The sequence below is a fragment of the Megascapheus bottae genome, chromosome 12 (genome assembly GCF_031878675.1).
Source record: "Megascapheus bottae isolate mThoBot1 chromosome 12, mThoBot2.hap1, whole genome shotgun sequence".
Classification (NCBI taxonomy): domain Eukaryota; kingdom Metazoa; phylum Chordata; class Mammalia; order Rodentia; family Geomyidae; genus Megascapheus; species Megascapheus bottae.
The window spans coordinates 38,362,106-38,390,004 of NC_143520.1; positions in this window are offsets into that span (position 1 = coordinate 38,362,106).

The following is a 27,899-nucleotide window of genomic DNA, read 5'->3' on the forward strand; positions in this document are numbered from 1 at the left end:
GTCAAGGAACAGGGGACAGATAGTCAGGCAACCAACCATGTGATATGTGTTGTAGAAAAAAGCAATGTACAGCAAGAAGGAAAGAGACCTGTGGAGTTATTGGATGTGGCCATGATGTCACACCCTCCTTCCCACAAAAATAGTGCTTTTTGTTTTGTAGCTAGTATTCCAAAGTACTATTTTGGACACTATGTACATATCATCGTCTTACTAAAAGAGAAAGGTCATTGCATTGGTGGTCTGAGGAAGAACTCTTTATTGTAATGTGAAGTTTTCCTTTGATATACTGCTGGCTTTGGGGGGAAAAAGAGAGAGATAAGCTTGACACTGTGTTGTGGTAGTGTTTCTTGTCATTCTGTGTAGAATTTGGAGGCTTGGCTGTTTGAGAAGTAATTGTACAATCTGGTAAAAGAGAATAAAGGAAAAAGAAAAATAATTGCACAATACAAAGAAGTGAAGTGGCCAGAATACCGTGTAAAGAGATCTGTGTAAGATGCCTGAAAAATAACTCACAGAATGGAAAGTAAGTCCAGAGATTAGAAGATAGACTGGTTAGGCACCTTTGCTGGAAAGCCATTCAAGGTGCTCATTTAAGCTATGGCTTTTATAGCTATCCAATCCAGTGCCAGATACGTGAGAAAAAAATGTCATTTTGTGTTTTTCAGGGTAGTAACAGGACTCTGGTTTATGAACCTCACATCATTGTCTCACTGCCCTATTGTTGCTAAGGTACTGCCGACATCCTCAGCCCCCAGGATGGTGCATGCTGATTCCAGTGAGAATGGAGGAGAAGACAAAGCAAAGGTTCTATGTCTGATGTTTGTTAAGGTAGTTCGCTACAAACACTGTAGGTTTCTCAGTGAAATTTCTGATCATATGATGTTGATCAGACCTTAATGTATGGTCATACTTACCTACAAGGAAGACTGAAAATGTCATATATATACAAAGATTCATATATTTAATTTAAAAACCTTAATTTTTATTGAACATAAGTAGGAAATGGTCTCTCCATATCTAGGCAATGTTAGGAGATCATGCTTTTATTAAAGTTTTATCTACTAGAAATCACTGAAGTTCGTCTTCTAAGAAAAGAATAAGAGCTACATGAAAATCACACAGCTTGTAGATAAATAGCAAAAGAGTACATTTACATTCTTATGGTAAACTCTAAGAATGCTGATCTCTTAACCACTTAATTGGAGAAATACCCTCCAAAATATTGATGGGAGTTTCTCTAAATGTGTTTGGCATTCCCAAAAGAGTATGGAATTATTTATAAGCAACTTGTTCCAGCAATCTCCTAGTACTTCCAGTCTCTGAGCAGGAATTTGTGTCTCTTGAGGGCAGACACTATACCACTCTTTCTGTGATCTGTTGGCACTCTCAATGGATCTATAATTGAATTATAGATATAATTGAAAGAATAGAATTGAAAGCCGATAATTGAAATCTCTGTAATCCATCCTGCTGCAACAATACTGTTACAAGTGGTGAGTATTACCATCAAATTTCTCCCATCTGTGCTAGCACATAAAATACATCCCTGACACTTAAATCAATTGTGCTAGTGGAAATTGAATATTCCAGTCTTGTGTGGATAGTACTTTCATCTGCTTTTATGTGCAGACTATCACACTCAGCGTGGCTTTCAAACTCCATCTACTCTTATAATTGAGGTCCCCTCCTGGTCCCTCATTGTTTTTAGTTACAATCTGCTTTTATGTCACTATCATTAGTTCATTGCCTTATTTAATTATCTTTGGAAAACATTATAAAGACATGCCATGGACTCATAGGCTTAATCTCAATTTCTTTGTAAGTCTTTCTCATTATTCATTTATTTTTCATAGTTACAAGCATGGAGGCAAGTTACTCACCTACCAGCATTCAACTACAAAACAAAAACTATAGATATGTTGGGAAGGGCATGATAGATATGTAATAATCCTCAAATCTGTTCTCTGTCCTGTCACGTCAGACAAGAGCGAGGATTCCAAAGGAGTTAGTCTAAGGGGTTAGGGAACTAAGATAAATAAGAGGTGGTTTTCTGTACCTTTCCAGTGAAGGAAAGGTCTAAAATAAGGGTGGTCATGTATATAGATAACACAGTGGAGAGATACTTTTGTTGGGGGATAATTGTGTATATCAAAGGAAAACATCACCAGAAAGTATGAATTCTTCTTTCAGAAATACTGCGAGAGTCTCAGATTCTGAGTCCCCTTCTCTTGCCCTCCCCTCTAAGGCCAGTAGCAGAGATGAGCACTTTCAATCCTTTTTTTAAACCAAAATATTATAATTCTTAATTAGTTAACTTTTAACATTATTCCTAAAGACATGACAGTTGCCTTGTGACTTTAAAAATGTTATTAATTAACTAATTCAGAATATATAAGGTTTGTTTCAGAAGGCATGTTAGACTTTCTCCATATACTACACATTTTCACATGCAAGTGTAATGTGGATGTCTTGAATATTTATAATTTTAAACTTTTAATTAAGGCTAATTAGCAAAGAAGTTAATTGCATGACTTCCTGGACAAAATCCTGTTGCTATAGCCACAAGTGGTAAACTGGTGGATATCAGAACCTATCTTTGTTTCATGGACAGAGAAAGACAAGGAGGAGAGTGGGCAGAAGCACAAGGTAGCCTGAACCACAATCACTACAACTGTAGAGGATTTCCCAAGGACACATGGCAGAGCAGCAGGAATCTGTATTTTTTATATGTGAGTTTAGACAGCCAGTCCTATGAGAACTGGCTCTAAGAAGGAACCATAATCAAGGTATAATTTCAAAGAAGAATTAACAAAGAAGAAAACATAATCCAGTTCTTTTATGTTTCCCAGTCCTGGGGCTTGAACTCAGGGCCTGGGCACTGTCGTTGAGATTTCTCAAGGCTAGCGCTCTACCACTTGAGCCAAAGAACCATTTCAAGCTTTTTCTATATATGTGATACCAAGGAATGAAACCAAGGGCTTTGTGCATTCTAGGCAAGCAATCTACCAGTAGGCCACACTCCCAGACCCCACAAGCAGTTCTGTAAAGGCGTGTTGAAAGTGAATCAAATGTGTAGAATGAAGTAGAAAGGATAGCTATATTTAAGTTTTGAAAAAAATTGTGAACCGCATTTTATGTATGAGTTCTGCATAGATTCTACGGGTAGTGATGAAGAACAGGGAATTGTGCTTAACTGTGATTCCATTTTGGTTGATTGTGGTCATTCCACATTCACTTAATCTTAAGAACATTCTTATGATATGAATATTCTTAAAGCAGAACACATTATCTTGTGCCTCTCTTCCTGGCAGATGACTGTCCAATGGTATTGAGAAGAAATAAAAGTTTATTAGTATTAGTAATGTGTTTAAGAGCATTCTAAATGCTTCACACATATTGTCTCATTTCATTTTCAAATATTAATTCATTTGCATAATTATGAAACTGATAAAAGAACTGATAGCTGGTCATCTCTCTTGAAAGGTCCTAGTACTTGAGGTTTCTCTCTATAAAAATATTTCTGGGGGCTGGGAGTGTGGCCTAGTGTTAGAGTGCTTGACTAGCAGGCACAAAGCTCTAGGTTTGATTTCTCAGTACCACATACACAGAAAAAGCTGGAAGTGGTGCTGTGACTCAGAACACTAGCCTTGAGGAAAGAGTGTCAAAGGACAGTGCCCAGGCCTTGAGTTCAGGCTCCAGGACTGGCAAACATTTTTCTGTGACTCCCCTAAAAATGTGGAAGCACCAGAGTACCACTGGCTCACATTTATAAAAAACCCTCAACTCAGGAGACTGAGATGTGAGGATTATGGTTTAAAGCAAGTTTGGACAGATAAATCCAAGAGATTCTTCTCTATGTTAATTTGCTAGTTAATTTAGCAAAAAGGCATAGAGGGAGTTTTGGCTCAAGTGGTAGAGTGCAAACATTGAGTATAAAAGCTAAAGAAGAGTGTAATGTTATTTGAGTTTAAGCATGTGCATGCTGCATGCTTGTGTGCGCATGCACGCACACATATAAAACAATTGACAATTTTGAGACTCCCTTCCATATCGATTTTACCATGTTAATAAATCTTCAGAGAAAGTTTCTTAGTACAACCATGACTGTAGAGAATCAATGTATTAGGGAAGATATAGTGGAATAGGTAATCATGGTTATAGGTCTCCACTTTCAACTGATCTGTTCCACCACAGCTTTTCATTATTTTATGTGTGTTCTCAAGAAATCACTCACCTTTTCTAATTCATCATTTCCTCATCTGTAAAATTAGGATCAGAGTTATTTTGAATTTCAAATAAAATTATGGGCTTAACATAATTTCTGTAACATAAAGGCCAGGAGAGAATAAGTAAACCACATGGGAACCATTGAAACCAAATAAAAAATTAAAGATCATACATAAAAATATAACAATTTATAATACATTGTTCCAGACATGATTTTATTGAGACATAACATAAGGACATTCAGTCATCAAATTATGAGTTTTTATTGGAGAGCCAGAAGTCTGCTGGTGGGCTCTTGTCTCTATGACCAACAGCTCCAAATACAGTTAATTAGTACAAAGCTTATCTAGGACAAAACCACGTAAGGTGTGTGGAATTAAACCTAACAAAAAATTTATACATTAGCAAAGCAAAACAAGATGAGGACATGTAAACCTAACAGAAAAACCAACCATCTAGGGAAAATATCAGGAATATCAAGGACCAGGGGAAGTATAGACTCAGTGTCCTTACTTCAATTTAACAGAGAATACCATGAAAGTCATGTACTTACATCTCATGCTTGTAATCCTACTAAGGAGGATCGTGGTTCAAAGCCAGTCCTGGCACAAAAGTCTGTGAGACTCTTATGTCAAATTAACCACTAAAACTGCTGGAACTGGAGCTGTAGTTAAAGTGGTAGAATGAGAGACTTGAGGGAGAAAGTGAATTAAGAGGGTGAGGCCTGGAGTTCAAGACAAACAAAAAACAGACAAGGAGGGATGGGATAACCTTGTTTAAAAACAAATGTACTAATTATCACACTTATGGAACTGTAATCCCATTGCTCATCCCCAGCTCAATAAAGATAAAAACATGCTAAAAAAAGAAAAAAAAAGAGAATGCGATATAGCTGCACTCATACTTTATCTCAAATGCAATGGAATAACTTTCAAGAAAGTTTTTTTTTTACTTTAAATTGATTTAATGTAAATCTATCATTTAGAATCTTTAGGGAATGGCTTAGGAATGGAATAAGGGCAAAAACAAGCAAATACTGGGCAATTAGAAAAGCATTGAAAAGGAAAAAGTTGGGTTGACAGCTCAAGGAGAATTTTGGAGGTTTTCTGGATGAACCCTTGAGATGAATTAAATACAGGAGTTAAGGACAAGCACTGGTATGGCAGCACTGACTCTCAGATTTCTGGCTTTATCAGTTAAAATTGAAATGTTGTGGGAAGGAGAAATTCAAAAGGAGAAGAAATGATCCAGCAGTTGTGCTGGATCATTAATTAGCCAGCAATCATGACTGACACATGTACTAGATACACATGTTTGTGAAATTTCAGGCTGTATATGGGCTTATGCAATGGGATAGGCGTGTGTAGAGAAAAGGCTGGAAAAAAAATGATGACAAAGGAAATCCAGCTCTGGAAAGCAGAGGAACTATTAAAAAGAAAAAGAAAGGAAAAGGATTAAGAGTGACAGAAAGAAAATGGATTGCATTGTCTGTATGATACATGTTCATACTCCAATAAAAAGTTTAATTTCCTACTATTTCTTATTTAGTTGTATCATACTTTTTCTAAGGAGATGAACATTTTTGAATAACAATCATAGTTCTTCCTACTCTAGAGACTGGTATTCTGAAGTCCAAAGAATATTTGATTGACTTTTGTAAAGGGATGAGAAAATTAAAAATCTAACTTACATTAGGACTTTTGGAAGATATCTTACTTTCAATATCAATTTCCTGTCTTTAGTTATCATTAGGAGGATTTTAGCCTTCCATTTTTCATAATAGACATGGAAACTTTTCTTAGCGAAATCGTTTTGTTTCTTACTACTTAAATCAGCTATCTTATTTGTTAGTAGATTAAGGCCATTCAATTGCAATAAAGACTCTAAATCAGAGGTTGACAAAATAGGTAAGTATCTGATTATGTTTTTGGACCTATTCAATGGCTAATCAAAACCATAATCTTTTCTTGATTACATTTAAGAAGGGTAATACTTCAATTTTGTATCAGTTAATCACAAAACCAGAAAACCTATTAAAATACTTCATACCCTTTATACCACCTGCCCACAGGTATAGTAATTACTGGAAGGCAAGAAGAGTGATAAGATTAATTCTAAGAATATATTAGTTTTAATACTTCTTAAGTTATGATTCTTGAGACAGAGATTTGAGAAATAAACAAAATGAATTAGTGGGAGATGATACTTATGTTTAAGGGCAAAACAAATAGGTAATTGTATTTAGTATCTGACTCTGATGTGTTCTCAAATGCTTAAAAATTGATTAGTTTGGGAAACTAGAAATTCATAGAATGAGCCATTTTATCAAAGAAAAGAATGGAATGTTTTTCAGGTAACTTATTTATAATATTGCTTTAAGTCAGTCATATGTGTTTTAAGGTGTGTATCCTCCCTTAGATTCTTAATATTATTTTCAAAAGCTATTATAAATGTTATTATAGTATTGCTTAACATTTATCTTTTTTTGATATTGGGGGATCAATCCAGGGTACTGATAATTGCTATGATCTCAACATTTTTCAGTATCTTTTTATAATAAATATGAATAAATGAAGTCTCATAGTGCTACTCTCTATCAAAATACAGTTGATGAAAACTAAGGAAACATCAGAATATTGAAAAGGCATCAGAAGGTATAAGGTGAAAGTAAAATGACGCATTCCTCATAACCAGCTCTCTTTACTGAAGATGATCATTTTCAGTACTACTGACATTTCCTAAATATATGTTAAAACTCAAACTATGATGGAGTTACATTCCCCATTAACTCATTTCAGTTGAAATACTTGAAGTAAGAAACATATAATTCACGCAACCTGCGACAGCCTAGCTGAGCAGTGTGGAGCACTGGGCATCGCTTGGTAACCCTCACAATTGCAGGATGTGTTGGTGCTGCTACTCTGCATTTCAAAAGAATTAGACCAAAACTGTGCATCAGAAAGCATTCTTTACAAAGCTGTCACATTTGGTCAGTACATACTGCTAAGATCAGAATGGGTTTCTGCAAAACTGACAAAAATGTCAATCAATTAATTCAGTGTGTTCCTTTAATAAAAATACCACCATTCATGTAAAAACCATGTCATCATTTTCCTTTTTGGATCATATGGAAAATGAGTTTTCATAGGGAGTAAGTCTAAATGCACTTTCCAAACTGAGCTTTTAGAAAATCGCAAGCCATATCCCACTGCTGCCAGTATATAAAATATAAACCTTTTATCAGATGATATAAAATTGCAAACATGGTCATGTGATCCATTAGGACATGTATAAGGTCTATGAGATCAAAGCAACTAATTTCTGCCATGAAATTTTAAATGAAATGACCTCATATAACATAATTTTTAGTTTGTATCACCAACAAACTCACAGAAAACACATGATAATGTTTTGGGATCACTTCATAAGAATAATCTTTGAGCTGGGCACTGTGGCTTATTCCTTGTAATCTTAGCCACTCAGGAGGATCACAACTAAAAAAGTCCATGAGACTCTCATCTCCAATTAACCACAGAAAACTGGAAGTGTCACTATGGCTCAAGGGATAGGATGGTAGCCTTGAGCTGAAGAGCTCAGGGACAACACACAGACCCAGAGTTCAAGGCCCACGACAGACAGAAAAAAATAAAAAAGAATACTCTTTGTTATAAACCACACACAGCTTAGATAAACTAAATATTTTTATTTATGACCCATGTTATGAAAAAATGGAACCATTAACTTAAGGGTAGAGATGGGAGGGGGAAAATCAGCATAGAACAATTGAAGGGATAACTTTATAAAACTGTATCCTTTTGAACAATTACTTAATAAAATAAAATAAAGAATTTTAAAAGTTGACAGATTAACTACTAAGCTCCTGCTGATACGTGTTTGATTTTTTTATTGTAAATGTGATATACACAGTAGTTACAGTTATATAAGTCAGGTAATGAGTACATTTCTTTTTTGTAATAAGTACATTTTCTTTTTTGTCAATTCTTCCCAGTTTTTCCAACCCAACTGCTTTCTCCCTCAAGTTGTGTAGTTCATTTTAGCGTGTAGTGGGTATCACTGCTGCATTTGTCCCACCATTTCCTTACCCTCCCACAAACAGATAAACTTCCATACAAGACAAAAGCTACAGAAACAGTGACAAAAACAGCGACAAAGGAGAGAAAAACAAAAAAGAAAAATAACAAAAAAAACTATTTTTATATTTCTTGGAGTTTATTTTGATAAATGTCATTTTATATGATCATATACAATTAACCCCCCCACCATACACAACATAAACCCTCAAAAAAGCAACAACTCAATTAATGCATGAGTTAAATTAAAAAATTAAAGAGAGTTCTTAGAAGAATAGCCTATAGACATATGGTTGCTTGCTTTTAACATATATATTATATATTTGCATGCATATAGTATATGTATTGACATTTGTTTTTGTTTTGTTACAATTTTATATTCTATCCTTTATTTTCTTTTTCATTGATATTTCATTTAAACATAGTAATAAAATATTCACATATTTATAAAGCAAATTAAGTTAGTTTTGAAGTAAAGCAAGTATTATCAATCAATTGCTAATTAATAATTTAAAACAATTTTAACATAAAACTAGTAATAAATTATATTAAGATAAGTGACTGAGCTAAAAACACTTTTGAATTTTGCAAAATGAACTAATTATTATGAAAGCATCAAGTACTTTGTATGACAGCTCCTTGGAGGACTTTGTTCAGAAAATAAGCATACTCTTCATTGAACATATAGAAGAGGGGAAGACAATGCAAAGAAGTAAATATTATGTTGGATAAAATCAATATAGGAGACAAACATCTTCAAAAGTTTCTAGGGTCTCATTATATAGAACTCAGTGCATTTTGGGATACATTGGTCTAGGGAATTGCTGACATCAGTATCATGCAACTAGTAGATGTTTTACAGATTAATCAGGAAGAATTGTGAAAGATTTGTCAGAGCCTTAACTAATGTCTGAAATTCTTTCTTATCTCTTTCTCATCATATTGGTTTCCTGAGTTCTCACCTGAGTAATCATATGACTATTTCCATTATTCACTTTTAGACACCTGCCCAAATACCATCTCCCAATATCCCTACAAAATGAATCTAATGAAGTCTGGGCACATTCATGGGTGTTCTCAGAGCCTCAAATTTTGTGTTTCAGGACAGACAGCACATCTGTCTGTTAACCGTAGAGTCAGTTTTTTAGGCTCTGAGTGGAAGCTCGGCCAGGCACATAGTGAATGGCCAGTGAGGTTTCCACAGGGTTGTATTTCTTTGGGACTAGGAGGCAGATGACCTTTAGATTCCTGAAAAGGTTTTAAATTCTCATTTTCTTCTAAGTATGCAACTAGACACTCTTCAGGTACTAAGCTCATAAAATTTTCACTCACAGATAGAATTAATTGTTCCCTGGTCTTCCTGGATTTTGCAGCCTGCACTTTCTAGTAGTGTAAATAGGCTTACCTTGAAATCTTTAAAGATATCAAGAAGTCTTCTTCAGGACTCAGGAGTCCTTCTAAAACATACAAATCAAGTTATGCCCTCCTAAACCCACACATAAGAAGTATTTTATACTGACACTCCATATAAAGTTATTGTATTTCATTTAATTTGTCTTGTGTCAGTTTCTCTTTTTCTTTCTGGTATTGGTTGAAATTATGAAATGGATAGAAGTGTTTGTTTGGGGCTCATTTTGTTTTATATTCTATATTATTTTATCTTTTTTTCTGCTAGTCCTGGGATTTGAATCCAGGGTGGCAAGTTCTTATTAGGCTTTCACTCCCTTTTGGCAATGATATTCATTGTATCTTAGATAATATTCTTTCAGAGATATATAATAGCTGAAATGACTAGATTTATTTCAGACCAATAATCCAGTATCAGAAACCTCTCATTAGAAGAGTTGCTTGGCTTTGCTGGTTCTCATCATTTGAGAAAAATTTCCATTTCTAGCTTTTTGCTGGCTAATTAGAGATATTTTCTTGGGTCTGGGAACGTGGCCTAGTGGTGGATTGCTTGCCTTGTATGCACAGAAAAAGCCAGAAGTTCTGTAGCTCAAGGGTAGAGTGCTAGGCTTGAGAAAGTGCCCAGACCCTGAGTCCAAGCACCAGGACTGGCAAAAAAAAAAGTTTCTCTTTGAGACAAGATTTTCATATCTTAGACTCCCAAGTAGCTAGAATTATAAGCATAAGGGACCAGTACCCAGCTTACAAATTCTACTGGAGTTTAGGATCTAAAAAAAAGACTGTAATGTACTCAGGTTTTAGCTTTAATGAACACTATAGATTGTGTAATTTTAGCCTAGAAGCATTGCATATTGATCAAATAGGGATAATTTGACATTAAATGTTAGTGTTCTTCCACAGAAAATGTAATTTGATTTTTATGCAGCTAATGAAACCAAAACCTATATTTATGAAACAAAGGGACAAGGCCATTGGCTGGTTGGGTTAGCATGACAAAAACCAGACAGATAAAACTTAGGGTTCTGGTTTCTTTCAGTGGTTTAATGAGCAGAAACTAAGACTTCATCTCTTCATAGAGATTTCTGGGAAATGCTTTAACTTCCAGAGTTATTGTCATACATCAAAGGTGGAGAGGTAAGCTGTGTTTTGCAGTGAGCACAGGACACTTCTAAGACTGAGCTTGGATCTGTTATTTGCCTTAAAAGATAGCTCTACTGTTGTTGACAGTAAAGCTTTAGAACAACTTTATTAGTTTTAGATCATCTCACACTCAGTGAACTTACAAAACAGTACCCAGAACTGCTGAATAGAGTTTATGCAGATGGATTAATAGTTAATTTTGTTTGAAACATCCAAGTACAAGGTCTCATTTGTGAATATGTGTAATCTCTTATAATTGTAAAAGTTGGATGATTCATATATTATTGTAGTAATATAATTAATTTTATAATTAAAACATATAAATTATTAAATGTATGACTACATAATTATATAATTAAGACAATGTCTAATCCATACTTTATAAATTCTTCCTGATTATTCAAATATTTTCCTTTATAGTCTTGATCTTTTAATTTGGACTCTCATGAGTTCATACCATATTAAAGTATAAATGTCTTAAATTTCAAGGTTGCCTGCTAGTGGATTTTCTTGTAATTAGAATGATTGTTTCCTTGTACAAATATGAAATTTGACCTTCAAAGACAAACAAAAAGGGAGGGGGGAAAGAGAAGAAGAGAGGAGAGAAGGGAGGAAAGAGGGAAAAGAAAGGAAAAGGAAAGATAAAAGAGTGCATCAGTAGGGGCCAGGAGTTTGGTCTAGTGGTAGAGTACTTGCCTAGCATGCACAAAGACCCAGGTTCGATTCCTCGGTACCATATACATAGAAAAAAGCCAGAAGTGGTGCCGAGGCTCAAGTGGTAGAGCTGTAACCTTGAGAAAGTCCAAGGACAGTGCTCAGACCCTGAGCTCAAGCCCAGGACTGGAAAAAAGGACAACTAATTACTTTAATTCACATTTCCAGAAAAGTAATTTTAAATGGATACTTTGAATTGGCCCATATTAAAGCTCATTCATTTCTTTTATTTTTTGAAAAATTTTTCTTTTATTTTTTTTTGTCAGTCATGGGACTTGAACTCTGGGTCTGGGCATCATCCCTGAGCTCTTTAGCTCAAGGCTACTGTCCTACCCATTGGGCCACAGTGCCACTTCCAAATGTGCACTCATTTATATGTATTTGCTTTCAGTTACTACTTAAGTACTCCTCTCTGGTTTCCTGGTGTGTGGTTCTTTCCTTTTACTCACATGGTAAGCAATGGTGCCAGACTCCAGTGCTAAATTTCTATCCTTCTGTGAAATATGCTCCTTTACAGCTGGGTTTCTTCCTGATTTTGTGTCTTTACCTGATTTCGTGTCTTTACATCTTTATTTGATTTTAGAGAAGGAGCTGCATATTTTCTGGTATGGACTTCTGGAATGAATCCTTTTCTCTTCTATTGATTAAAAGTTATTAGGCTTTATGTTTGTTTGCGGTTTGGTTTTCAATTTTCGTAGTTGTTTTGCCTCTCTCCTTCCCTTTTTGCCTTTCTCCCTCCTTCTTCCTCCTTTCCTGCCCATCCTATCCCTCTTTCCATTCCTTCTTCCTTTGCTCTCTCTTCTTGCTCCCTCCCTCTCACCCTCCTTCCTCTCTTTCCTTCCTTTGTCCTTGCCTCCTTCTTTTGGCTCTCTCCTTCCTTCCTTCCTTCCTTCCTTCCTTCCTTCCTTCCTTCCTTCCTTCCTTCCTTCCTTCCTTCCTTCCCTCTTTCCTTCTTGCCTTCCTTCCATCCTTCTTTGTTTTACTATGAATCCCAAGATACATAGGCACCACCAGTCAGCCTGAGGACAGGGAAGAGCTCTACAGGAAGAGAATTCAACATCAAGGAACTTCTCCACATTGAGGCATCAAGGAAAGGGACTATAGGCGAAGAAAAAGGGAAACATATAAGGAAACCTTCTAGTTACTGGGCACAATATGCTTTGGTGTTTCTTAAATATGCAAAAGTGAGGTTTGTTGACAGCATCCATCAAAAACACCTGAAACTTTTGTTAAATATTTAGTTTTTTTCTGTCTCATCCTAGACCTTCTCCTTTAGAATTGTGGTCCTGGAGTCAGGATGCACTATTTTAGAAATACTGTTATTATAAAAATGATATACAGAGGGGTTAGAGTTATATAAGTCAGGTAATCAGTAATTTTCTTTTTAGGCCATGTCACCTCCTTCTGTCTCCCAGTTTTTCTGCCCAACTTCACCAGGTTGCAGTATTTTTAAAATGCCCAGGGGTGGCCTCAATTGTAAGCCTTTGAGGAATATCTTGCTGTGTCTGGTTTACTCATTCTTGTCTCCTGCAAACAGTGGTATTTACTATTGATTGGCTATTAACTATGAATCATGAGTCTGTTGATCTTACCTCCTTGAATGTTCAAGCTGTGTTATCTTAAATTTTCATATAGCCATCAGTTTTTGGTCATATTACCACTCCTTTGTACTTGTCTAAGCAGAAAACATCCATGTATTCAGCATGGCTAGGTGTTAGACCATATTCTGATTAATTAAGTTGCCATAGAACCAACAAAGTATCAACCTCCCAAGAACTATGACACAAAAGCAAAAAATGTAATATTTCTGAATTTGGTGTCATCTATTTTTGAGCAGAACTGTGGTTTGAACAGGCACATCTTTCAACTTCTAGAAGAATATAACTATTTAGAAAACTCAAAAACTAAAAGGCTAAAATTAAAAAAAAAAAACTTGAATTCTATTGTGCAAAAATAGTCATTAACTAGTGAGCAAGCTGCAGATAGTAAACAAGAAAACAGCACTTACTGGAAAAACTTCCCGGATGGAGACATGAAGAGAGACTATGTGTGCCAGTGAGTGTCCCTGGCCTTATCTTAAACAACAGAGTACTTGAGATCAGTGACAAGAACATGTTTTTGGAGGAGGGAGGGCTCTGCATCTTCATAGCATTCCAAACCAGGATCATTTTCTTTAGATGTTGATAATATATCACAGACATGTTCAGCATACATCTAATAAGTATCTTGTCCTAAATGTGTTTACTTAATTGATCTTATTTCTATTTTTATAAATATCTCAGTAAAATATGAGCACATATAATTACTAGCAAAAAATAGCCTTGCCAAATTTAATAAACTGATGTACTTTATTCTAATGAAAATTCACTTAAGCTGCTCTTTTCCTAAATGGATAGAGGAAAACATCGTGAGCATTACTGTGAGAAATGGTACTTGTTTTCAGTTTGTCAACGAAGAAGGGAAATAAGTGCTGCTTATTTACTAGAGATCACTAAGAAAATCCACAGAATCAAGGTCTTTCCAAACCTCCCAAATATCTAAATTTGAAAGAAATCTCATTTAGAGATTAGGACACACTAGGAACAAAAACAGGAATGTCCTGAACAATTGCTTGGGGGATTATTTTTTCATGTTTTGAGAAATAATGATGTTCTTTCCCTCCTACTTCAATATCCGATTCTCAAATAACAGGTGGTTTAGGGTTACCTAGAATAAAGAATAAACATCCCAGACTTCCATCCAATCATACAAACACTTTTGACAAATGTCACACATATAAAAGTTGCTTCCGAAGCTTTCCAAAAATGGTTCTTAAAAAAAAAGCCTAGTATAATCTTTTACTTTACTTTTTGCTGGTTGAAATGACTTTACTATCATTATCATGGTAATGAATGGTTGTAGAGAGTAATAATGAAATTGTGTAAAGTAAGATAAGGAAAACTTGGGATGTGATGGTGTATTCACAATAACAAATTGAACTGGTCTGCTTACTCAATTATATATGGTACAAAATTCAGTCTTATTTAGTTGAGGGAAATTTTAGTGCCATATTAAAGAATATAAATTCTAATTCCACATGAAGCCATTAAGTTTTGGCTGTATTTCTACTAGCTGTGTTATTTTGAGCAAATTATCAAATAATGCCCCTATATCTTTATTTATAAAAATACGCTAAAAATGCTGGGGACTATGGCTCACCGACCTGTGCCCTGTAATTCTAGCTACTAAGGAGGCTGAGATCTGAGGATCAAGGTTCAAAGCCAGCCAGGGCACAAAAGGACCTGAGACTATTATCTCCAATTAACCTCTAGAAAATGAGTCTTGGCTCAAGGATAGGGCCATAGCCTTGAGTTGAAGAGCTAAAGGACATCTCCCAGGCCAGGTTCAAGGCCTATGACCCACAAAAATAAGCTAATAACATTTAAAGCATGGACTTGATATGAGGATGAGAAACATATATATATAATACATACATATATATATATATATGCTTGGAGACATGTTAGACTAATGGTAAATACTGTACAAATAATAGCTACTATAAGTTAAGTTACAATTTTTTCACATGTTTGAGATCACAGAGGAAATTAAATCCAATTTTTTGCAAATATGACATTGTATATACTGGTACCTGGTACAAGGTGGGTGCTTCATACTTTGAAAGAGTGAATATCCATTTGTCTTTAAGTTCAGTGATGTGATAATCAAAATAGTGACTTCAAATTATATTATAGTTTTCATTGACTTCTTGAATTATGAATAAATCAATTGGAGACCAAAGAATATCATTAGCCTTGTCTTCTGGTGATTGTTTGGATTCCTACGGTTCTAGTCCAAAAAGACATTATGGTATCTAAAATCATGAGCTATATGAGTTTAGTAACTTCCCATGTGAAGTTTAGTGTTCAATTTTATGCGTCAATCATGGCATCAGGTTATTAATCCACCAAAGGATCTCTGTAATTAAAAGTATTGTAGTCTACCTTTGTGCAACTAATCATTTATGTATGGGTCAGTCTGTTTATCATTTGCAAAACTTACATATTTGCCTGTTTAATATTTGTAAAAAATCACAATTGAGAAAACACACTGAGATAGAAAAGCTACAATATATTGACTTAAAGCAAGTACCATCTGGATTGTTATTTAAAGGAAAAAATGCTTAGCAGCTCTTACTAATAGTAATTTGGACTAACCAAATATGTGTTATACGTATGCCTATTCTCAACATGAATGTTGTTCTTGTTCAAGTAACATTGGCTGGAACATAGCAATTCCATGTTTTGGCTTCCCTAAATGAAGACCATTCCAAGCATCAGGATAAGCTTATGGTGATCTGAAGTTATTATAGAACCCTAGTCAATCTTTGTTATTGGATACAATTCATAGCTAATTTCAAGCTGTTTCTTTATATTCAATCTATCCACCTGTTTTCTTTAAATTAGTTTAAATAGATGCATCATTCTACCTAGGACTAGGCCACCTTGTAATAAAAACTGGAAGACATCATAATAAAAGTATAAAATTAATAAAAAAAAATGCATCTCAACAACAATTGTATACGTGGCATCTTCTTTCCTTATACACAGTTTAAATTTTTCATTACTCATTGGACCAATTTTATATTTAAATATGAATTCATTTAATTTTACTTTGCAATCAGGTAAATTAGTGAGAAGGAATCTAAACAATATGCTTTAATTGCGTTTATAAATTATTCTCTCTGTCCTTCATGAGTATTCTTTTTTAGATATTGAAATGTGGTATCTAAATATAAAGTGCAGTAACATCTGGTTCTAATTGCTGGTTTGAATAATATAGACAGACCTTCAACATTTCATGCTTTTGAAAGGATGTGTTTAGTAGGAGGAACTGAGTCAAAGGTTGTGAAAATTTTGTACCACTAAAAATAGTTGAAATCTCAGATTCATTTGAAATGGAAATTGCCACTTTATGAGCAAATAGTTTCTGTTAATATAAAGTAAATTTCTGTTTGGAATGGATTAAAACAATCATTTTTTATCCCATATACCATAATTCTTACTGCATAAGTAAGAATTTTTCACAGATTCAAAATTTTATACAAATTTTAAGTACATATTCAGTTCAATAATTATTGAACTAATGTATTGTGCATTATGGATTATTTGTTTGGTGTTCTTTTTCAGATTTACTCTGTCCCAATAATCTGAAGCCAGAGAGTTTAGTTTCCATTAAGGTAATGAGGCAGACAAATTCTTGTTTCTGTAGTATGTATGTGTGCAGTGGGGTGTGTATATGGGAGGAAGGAACTGAGTGTATCTCCGATGAGTATATATGGCACAACACTGTGTCTTGTGTATATTATGAATTAATTTGAAACTTTTTCAATGGAAAGACTTTCCCCAAAACATTTATCTAGCATTTATCTAGCAACAACTAGTTTTGTGTCTTGATTGCTGCAACATCCAAAGACACATAAATAACAATAAATTTTATGTGATAAATAATCAAAGGGTTACTGTATTTTAGTCCTTAATTCCTGCATAAATCAATGAAAAAATACATTGGGGGAATTACAGAATTATTAAATCATGTAAACTGATCAGAGTTAGTTAAGATATTTTGGACTTTTAATGGTTAAAAACGTAAGGATAAAAGATGTAAAAATCTTGATATGATATTTTTTCAGCAGAAATTGGTTAGGAAAGTGGGAGTAAAGAATTAGAATAATTAATTCCAAATGGATCAAAGACCTTGAGATAAAAGCAGATACCTTGAAGATTTTACAGGAAGGATTAGAGATACACTATGGCTCCTTGGCAAGGTGGAACTTTCTTAATAAAGACCTAGAAACATAACAAATCAAAGAAAGTTTGGACAAATAGGATTGCATTAAACTGCAGAGAATCTGTATGGCAAAGGCTATAGCTAGTAAGTTAAATAATAAGCCAACAGAGTGGGAGAAGATCTCCACTAGCCATATGCAGACAAGGGCCTCATATCTAAAATATATCAACAGCTCAAAAAATTTAATCTCTCAAAAACAAGTCCTCAAAGAAACAACCATCCCATTAAAAGGTGAGCTAAAGAGACTTCTCTGAAGAAGAAATAAGAATGGCCAATAGACACATGAAGAAATGCTTGACATTCTGGCCATAAAAGAAATGCAAATGAAAACAACTTTGAGATTCCACCTCACTCCAGTTAGAATGGCCATGATCAAGAAATCTAATAACAATGCTAGTGGGGGTGTGGCCAGGAGGGATCTCTACTACATTGTTGGTGGTCATTCAACCACTATGGAAAGCAGTATGATGATTCCTTATAGAGCTTCCCTATGACCCAGCAATCCCACTCCTGGATTGGGATTGCCGTATTATTTATCATAACTAAGATATGGAACCAACCCAAATGCCCCTCAGTAGATGAATGGAATAAGAGGATATGGAAATTATACACAGTGGAATTCCTTGCTGCCATAAAAACAATGACATCACCCCATTTATAAGGAAATGGAAAGACTTGGAAAAAATCATATTTAGTGAAGTAAGCCAGACCCAAAGGAACATAAGCTCAATGGTTTTCCTCATTTGTAATAATTAGTACACATCTTGGACTCTCCTAGCAGAAGATCATAATAGCTGAAAAGCTATGTACATATGGCCAAATAAGCTCTGGGATATGGAAACAAGAGGTTTATCTTTGTGAGTGTTGTTATTAATGTACTAAGTGAAGTTATTTTATCTTTTCCCCCTTGATGTTTATCTCATGTTGTCACTGTATCTGACTTTGTTACCTAGTATATTTTATATACGTTTATTTGTTTATTTGTAGTAGGAAAGGGAAGGAAAAAACAAGGTGTTTGTGAAGGGGTGGGGATGGGAAAGGGGGACAAAAGATGAGAAGAGTATTAGTGTTCCAGTAGTAATATAGCCACTACTTGATGAATGTAACTTTTTTCTCTTTTTTCTTTCTTTCTTTCTTCATTTTTATTTATTTATTTATTTTTGCCAGTCCTGTGCTTTGAACTCAGGGCCTGGGCACTATCCTTGGGCTTTCTCAAAGCTAGCACTCTACCACTTGGGCCACAGCACCACTTCTGGCTTTTTTTTCTGTGCATGTGGTACCAAGGAATGGAATCCAGGGCTTCATGCATGCTAGGCAAGCACTCTCTCAATAGACTATGATCCTGGCCACTATGTGATTGTTGTTCTTAATATACTATGTGAAGTTATTTCTTTTCTCTTTTTTCCTTTTTCATTTATCTCCTGATTTTACTGTATTTGACTTGATACCTGGTATAATGTGTTTATATGTATATACATACACATATATATATGTATATATATATAATTGGTTAGTTTATTTGAAATAGGGAAGGAAAGGGGGAAAACAAGATGATTGGGAAGGGTGGGGAGAGAGAAAGTGGGAGAAAGACATGAGAAGGGTTATCAATGTTCAAGAAGTAATATACCCACTACCTGATGAATGTAGTTGTAACCCATACATCACCCCGACAATAAAATACAAAAAAAAAAAGAATTAGGTGGAGATAACTTGGGACAGGTATGATTGAGCACCATGAGTGACTTAAAAATTGTTTTCTTGGGCTGGGAGTTTGGCCTAGTAGTAGAGTGCCTGCCTAGCATGCACAAAGACCCGGGTTCGATTCCTCGGCACCACATACATAGAAAAAAGCCGGAAGTGGTGCTGAGGCTCAAGTGGTAGAGCTCTAGCCTTGAGAAAGTCCAAGGACAGTGCTCAAGCAAAAAAAATTATTTTCTTACTAGACATCAGTAGCACATGCCTGTATTCCTAGTTACACAAAAGATGGGGATCTGATGATTGTGGTTCAAGACTAGCTTGTGTAGGTAAGCCCATGAGACTGTTATCTCCAATTAACCAGCAGGAAATGGGAACCTAGATACATAAGGCCATATAGGATGAGGCTAAATGAAAGGATCTCCAGGATATGGAAACAAGAGCCTTATTGTGTGTGATTGTTTTTCTTACTGTACTATGTCATTTTCTTCTCTTTTGTTGCCATTTGGTTAATCTCACATTGTTACAGTATCTGATTTTGTTACCTGATGTATATATGTTCATTTGTTTATTTGAAATAGGAAAGGGAAGGGGGGAAAACAAGATGATTGGGAGTGGGTGGGGAGGGGGAAATGGGGACAAAAACATGAGAAGGGGTATCAATGTGTGAGAAGTAATGCACCTACTATCTGGTGAATGTAACTGTAAACCTTCTATACATTACAATTTAAAAAAAGCTATGACAAAAACCTTTTCTTTTTTTGTCAAATTTGCTTTGAGTTAAAACAATCGCAGAAATACAGACAAGATAACCTAACATGATGCATACTAAAGAATATTTATTCTATGTTATTAGCTGTTTTTGAAGTCATATCATTTTTCTTCAAAAAGTTTTTATTGTGATTAATAGAAGGGTCACATTATATTCACTAGATAGAAGGTACATTACTTCACAAACATTGATACCCTTTCTCATGACATGGTCACCATTTCCCTCCCACCCTCCCCCTGCTTATCTTGATTTCCCCCCTTCCCTATCCAATTTCAAATAACTAATTAAGCACATATAAAATATATCAGATAAAAAGGTGAAAAATTGTAACAATATGAGATAACCAAGGGATGGCAAAAGAGATGACAGATAACATAGTACATTAAGAACAACAGTCACTCATCTTAACCCTGATAGTTTGGGTCAAATTAAAATTTATTTCTCTTCTCTTTAAAAAAGTAAGCCAGAAGGATCCAATCATAGCTCAGATGTTTGATCCCTGAGAAAGAAGTGGATCTTCTTCTGAAGGGAGAAAGAATTTCCATTCTCTACGTATTGTATCCTGTAAGAGATGTGACCAGGATTTGGTTCTCTTAAGATAACAGTGGATTTGGTAAGAGATAAGGGAAACTTACTGTTTCTACCCATCTTATCATCTCTCCACCTCAGGTAATTTTGTGAAGTCCAAACAGTAACCTTGGATGGAAGAACGCTTAATGATCAAGACGCTCATAGCACTCATATTATTAACTGATGCACTGTGAAATGTTCTCAAAATATGATTGTTACAATTATCACTCCTGATTTGCAGTTCATTCAAGGAAAATTACACACATTAATAAGGAATGAGACAGTACATTTTTCTAATTTTAATTGATGGTAATATTAAAGAAGTAACATAACTGCTAAAGATTTTCCTTAAATACGAATGAATATATAATATCATCTTCCTTGAATTTTCATTCAATTCTGGGGCTTTGTTTTAATCTTGGGTATGATTTCCATTTGGGGTCACTTCTTTCTCTCAGATCCTCAACAATGGGCAAGGAACAGCCACTGACTTTAGAGTTCTTCATCTATGATTCCAGTATGTCCTACATCACTGACAAACTCTACTTTTCCCTGTGTAATACACTTTACACTCTTTCATTCATTCAAAACTCATAAATAATTTTCTCCATATCCTACAGAGAATCAATAAAATCAATCACAATCTGGATCACCAAGAACATCATAAAACTCATCAAGATAACTTAGAAAAAAAGCACTGTTTCAAGAGAAGGAGGAGGAGGAGGAGGAGGAGGAGGAGGAAGGAGGAGGAAGGAGGAGGAAGAAGGAGGAGAAGGAAGGATAAGAAAAAGGTGAGGAAAGAGAAGAAGAGAAGAAGAAGAAGAAGAAGAAGAAGAAGAAGAAGAAGAAGAAGAAGAAGAAGAAGAAGAAGAAGAAGAAGAAGAAGAGCAACAGTAGCACAGTCCCAAGAATCTTTCTTTATTCTACTACCACACAAAAATAAATAAAAAAAATTAAAAAAAGAGACATCTAAAGGGAAAACCTGGTAGGACTTGTTGATTGAAGGAGAACTTGAGGAAACAGCACTGATGCTACTTTGGTTTTCTCTGACATATTGAAATCAAAGGTCATAACATGACATTAGTATTTAAGGCCTAGGGTCAGAGCAGATAAGACTATCTAGCAGGGTAGATAGATAGATGATGGACAGATAGATAATAGAGACTTCTAATTCAGTTTTGTAAATTTTTTAAAGAACTGAATTATTACTCATGCCATCTTTATATATAGTTACTTCATTCTGTACTTATTTTTAAATGATTCATAATTTCCTTCATAAAAAAAATAACAATCTGGGGCCGGGAGTTTGGCTTAGTGGTAGAGTCTTTGCCTAGCATGCTCCAAGAACTGGGTTCAGTTCCTTGAGACCACATACTCAAAAAATACTGCATGCTAGGCCTACACTCAGGCCCCTCCACACAAGTTTTTAAATATTAGTTTTCTGGTATTCATTTTGTTGGACTGTAGTTTGATTTTTCTAAGGAATTATATTTTGTAAATTCTCTCTTGACAATACTGTTAGTGTGTGTGTGTGTGTGTGTGTGTGTGTGTGCGCGCGCAGTTTCATACAGCCCCATATGAGTTTACTTGTATATTTATAAATTAGGTCTTGCTTCTATACGTGAGGGAGAACATGTGCTCTGTGTGTTTCTCTGGGCCTGACTGTTTTTGTGTGTTTCCATACTCAGAGCAAATGTCCTGTGGCTTTCTGGGCCTGATTTTTGTGTGTTTGTGCTTGAACTCAAGGCTTCGGTTTGAAGCTTTTTCATTTAAGGCAGGCTCTCTACCACTTGATTTTACTTCTGACTTTATGGTGGTTAATTGTAGATCAGAGGCACACAGACTTTCCTAACTGGCCTGGCTGCAAACATTGTCCCTCAGTATATAAGATTATAATTGTTATTCACTAGCACTCAGCTCCCTATCTTATTGTGTTTATTTTGTGCATCTGAGTCATTCTTTCACTTTACACTTCATTGACTGGCATGCACTGTGTGATGGAACTACCATTTATATGTGATACCAACTCTATGCTGAATATTTTCAGAATGCCTGAAGAAAACATTCCCACCCACGACCTACCATGCTTAGCTTGACAATGCTCTGTCATCATACACTGTATTTTCTAGGAACAGGCTCTATATAGAAGAATGGCCTCCACGGAACAATTGAAGCATGTGTACTGGCACTTAGAATTGACATATTGTGGAACGATCAAGAATTTATTTGGATAAATAGCCTGTAATAGAGTCACAGACTTCTCATAATTCTGAAATCAATGGGACCCTGGGTGATTTTATTTCCCTCACTTCCAAGACAATGAGATTCACATAGACTATAGATTTATTCATTAAATGCTGACTGTAAGAATTTGTCAACACCATCTTACTTGGGGACATCTGAATGTGGTTCCTTTGTATAAATAATGTAAACATGAACAAAACACTGCAAGTCATGTTTGCTCTAATCTGCCTTGCTAATGATTGCAGGTTCAGTTGTTGCTATACTGAAGCTTAATTTTTTTTTGTCTTGTGATACAGCACTCACAGTTGCTGTGCTGTCAGAGGCCCTCATCAACACACCCAAAACTGGCGATGCTCCTTTACTGTGTGGTTGCCAAGAATCGGCAAAACTTTCCTTCCAGTATATGCAGTCCAGATTTAGAGAAATTTGCTTTTGATAGTTGATAGCCTTTTCCTCTTTTGTGCTAGGCAAGCACATTAACTTTTTGTGTGCCTTCTTTCTTACATTTGTATAAAGGGACACTATCAACTGGCCATCTCAGGTACCTGATGATTATATCGGGTAATTTCAAAAATTACTTAAAGGTAAGTAAGAAAAATAATCTGATTTTAAAAAGTGATTATACATTGAATGTTTATATTAGTTAGATTTAGTATTGCACTAAAATACCTAGTGTAAACTACCAAAGGAGGAAGGATTTGCTTTTTCTCATATTTTCAGAAGTTTTATCTATCATGACAGGAAGGTATTAGAAAACACTGTGGTTCTCTCTATATATGACAGTCTGAAGCAGAGCAAAGACTGAAAGGAACTAGTGTAAGATACATATTTAAGACACATCCCAGTGGTCTACTTCCTCCAGCAAGGAACTAACTTCCACAGTTCCACTAAACCCAGTAATTTATTCAAAGTTTGAGTCCACCATGAATTAACTGAAAATGTCAGAGACTTTACAGACATATCCAAAGGTAAACTTACTTATTGGCAATCAAGGTAAATCAATACAGTATTGTCATCATTGTCATCATCACCATCATCATCTTCATCATCACTATTATCCCTGTTATTATTTCAGAAAATCATATCTAGTTTCATTGTCATGGCTGTGTTGCAGGTGACATTTCTAGATTGAGGGAAAAGCTGTAGGAAAGAAGAAATCCAGAAAAATGAATAGAAGAATATAAAAGCAAAGAAAGAGGAACAGAAGAAGACAGAAATAGAATAAATGCCAGGACCATGAGAATTGCCATAGGCCCTTAGGTAGTAGGGCAAAAGACAACGTAATGGCAAGAAATTCCGTGAATTTGCAGAATTTGTCCAGGTGAACAGTGGAAGATATCTATATCTAAGATATAGGCTGCAATGTTGCAATGTTATACTACTTTGTGAAAAATAACTTTTAATCATGTAGGTACTATTCTAAATAGCCTCTCTTCATGTCTTCATATTCTTCAATAGTGGTGGTAATGATGATGATAACAAACTTTTATGTTAAGCGGGGCATTCCACTTCAAAGATGAAGATACCAAGTCACAAAACATATCCACAATTTAGACAATAGCTGGAAATTCCTACTACTCAATGGAAATATACCTATACCTATCCAACACGAATCTGTTACTCTTTTCATCCTTGGTTCTATGGAGACTGAAAACTCAATTTCCTTTTTTTTTTTTTTTTTTTTAATGTGGGTTCAGGGGCTTGAACTTGGACTGGGTGCTCTACTTGAGCTCTTCAGCTCAATGCTACTACCCTGCCCCTGGGGCCTTGTTGGGGCCTGGTCTCCATTTCTGAGGCCTGTTCATCATTCTGCCATTAAAGGGCTTTGACAAGGCATTCCTTGCATACCTCTCTTGAGGTATTTCTGACTGAACCCAGTAGGGCAGGTCCCCCGCATGCTTTCTTGCACTGGTCCGCTCAGTACCTAAAAGTTTGCCCTGACCCTTAGTGATAGCACCTTGGCCTTTTTCTATTGGCTACTCTTCCCTTGTCAATATAACTATATGCCCGACGCAATTAATCTGAGATCTGCTGTGCTTTCATGGCTGACACAGCTCCTGGCTCAGTGTTGTTTTCTCCCTGGTAATTGGGGGAGGGCTGGGTCATTGATACTTGCCATCTGCCCTGGGTGTCCCTCTCATACCTGTATTGCTTGAGAGCAGCAACAGGGCTGGGTGTTGTCCCTGAGCTCTTCAGCCCAAGGCTATCTCCCTATTTTGAGTCAAGCTTCCACTTCCCATTTTCTAGAGGTTAATTAGAGATAAGAGTCTAAGGTTCTGGTATATTTTATATATGTTTATTTGTTTATTTGAAATAGGAAAGGGAAGGGGGAAACAAGATGATTGGGAGGGTTTTGGGAAGGGAAATGGGGACAAAACCATGAGAAAGGGTATCAATATGTGAGAAGTAATACACCTTCTAACCACAAATATTAACTGTAACCCCTCTATACATTACAATAATAATAGTTTTGTTTTTTTAAAAAAAGAATCTCAGGTCCTTTTGTGCCTAGGCTGGCTTTGAATCTTGATCTTGAGATCTCAGCCTCCTGAGTAGGGCTTGAATTCTGGGCCTGGGCACTGTTCCTGAGCTCTTCATCTCAAGAATTAAGCTCTACTACTTTGAGCCACAGCACCACTTTCAGTTTTCTAGTGGTAATTGGAGATAAGAGTCTCAGAGACTTGTGCCCGGGCTGGCTCTGAACTGCAGTCCTCAGATCTCACCCTCCTGTTTAGATAAAATTACAGACATGAGCCATCAAAAAACTCAATTTTTTTTTTATCATATTTTGTCAGTTGCAGTGGCCTTCAACTCAGTGGTTGCTTGCTGTCCTTGAGCTCATTTGTACCCGGCTAGTGCTCCACTAATTTGAGCCACACCATCATTTCTAGTTTTTTGGTGATTCTTTGGTGTTAAGAGTCTTATAGGTATTCCTGCCTGGGCTTGCTTTAAACCATGATCCCTAGATATCAGCATTCCTGAGTAGCTAAGATTATACGGGTGAGCCACCAGCTCCTAGCCTAAAAATTCAGTTTTTTAGAGTTGTTTTTAATTTTTTTGTGGCTCAGCAGACATTCTGCTCCCATGCATAGGGATAATGAGAATTAGTTTGAAGATGATCAAAGCAGAGACTATAAAGGACAATATTCTCATCTCTTTATGATGTGTGTGTGTGTGTGTGTGTGTGGCATGTGTGTTTGTGAGGTATGCACACGTATATTTTCATGCATGCAGGTTAGCCAGCCCATGAGTAGACTCCTATTTATTTACTTTACACACAAAAATCACAAAGGTATTTATTTTACTTGGCATTTGTTACTTGTACAGCATACACATACCATTTACTTCTAGCCCAGTTTTTAAATATTTGAGCTTCAGTAAAGATCCTTATAGTAAAGTAGCTTTCTCCTGTCTCTACCAGCAAGACCAATTCACCAGACTCATCTAAAATTAATTTTTTCTAGATAAGATGCAATTAAAAATTAGTTTTGCCAATTGTCAGTACTTTATGCTTTAATCCTAGATAATCCAGATGCTGAGATCTGAGGTTCAAAGTTTAAAGCCATCCTGGGCAGGAATGTCTGTGAGACACCAATCTTCAATTAATCATACACACACACACACACACACACACACACACACACACACACACACACAGAGAGAGAGAACAAATAACAGAAAGCCAGAAGTGAAGCTGTAGCTCAAGTGGTAGATCACCAGCTTTCAGCACAAAATTTCAAGGACAGCAGCCAGACTTGATTTAAGCTTCTAGATCAGCACACCCCCCCCCACACACCCTCCTCCAAGCAAAAGAAAAACCTAAAGTAATCATTAATTTATCTGCAGTATCTGAAAACACTTGCAATGTGCTTTATCTCCTATGAACTAATCTGTGGTCTCTATTTATTTTATTTCTATTAATGAGCACAGGATCTCATCACTACGTGGTTGTAGAGTGGCAGTTTTATCTAAAGAGTGTTATTTATTGTTATTTATGTCAATTCTTTTTCCCCACTAGGATGCAGTTTTTGTGTGTTTTTTTGTTGTTGTTTGTTTGTTTTTTTTTCTTTTTTGGCCAGTCCTGGGGACTGAACTCAGGGACTGAGCACTGACTTTGGACTTTCTCAAGGCTAGAGCTCTACCACTTGAGCCTCAGCACTACTTCTGGTTTTTTTCTATGTATGTGGTACCAAGGAATTGAACCCTGGACCTTGTGCATGCTAGGCAAGAACTCTACCACTAGGCAAACTCCTGGCCCCATATTACTATATTTCTTATTCAACAAGAATCGCAAATTGAATTCCAAGCTCAGATGTCTGCATGTCTTGGGAGCTGGCAAAGAAGTACTAGTGGAAGAATTTGCATTCATCTTGCTGATGTCTTCTGGGATGAAAAAAAAGACCCTGAAAAGAAGAAAATAGCTCGATCCAAAGACAAAAAGCTTTAGGCATTGGAGGAAAGGATTAGTTGTCTTTTCCATTCTTAAATCCAAACTATAAATCAGTGCTTAGTTACTGCTAGAATCACTTGTCTCTAAAGGTCAATCAATCAAACAAGTATTTATTGAGTAATTAGGTGCTCAGTATCTAATTAGTGCTATAATTGGGTATGTATAAAACTGGTGAGTTGCTTCATTTGTTTTTCATTTTTATATACCCAGAATCTAGAATAGGACTGATTTATGCACACTATCAAAAACTTTACTTGATGCAAAAGTTAGTAAATGAATGAACAAATGAATCAATGCCATAATGAATTTATAGCCTTGTTGTGGAATCAACAAAACTGAGAAGAAGGAGCAGTCTTCAAAAGAGAGAGAATGTGATGTACTTTTAAATTGGGTAGAGTGGTAGGCTGACTTAGTACATGGGTTTTATTTCTATCCTGTCTTTTACTTACTTGGTGACCATACATGTGACTAAGATAAGTGAAGCCTAGCAACTTTTTAAGTTATTTCCAACCTGTGAAATATTTGTTTGCAATGTATTAATCAATCTTTATTGAATCTTGATTATTTTCTTTTCAATGGTAAGAATTTAAAGGACAAAGGTAACATGGCATCTTCTAAAGCCCGCAAAGTATTCTAAGAACTAGATGAACTAGTTTAAATGTGTTATCACAGTTTAGGTCATTACTCTCAGTTTCAGTTTAAGTTGTAACATATTTTGGTTTGATGAAAATGAGTTCTGAAATATGTAAGATCCTTTAAT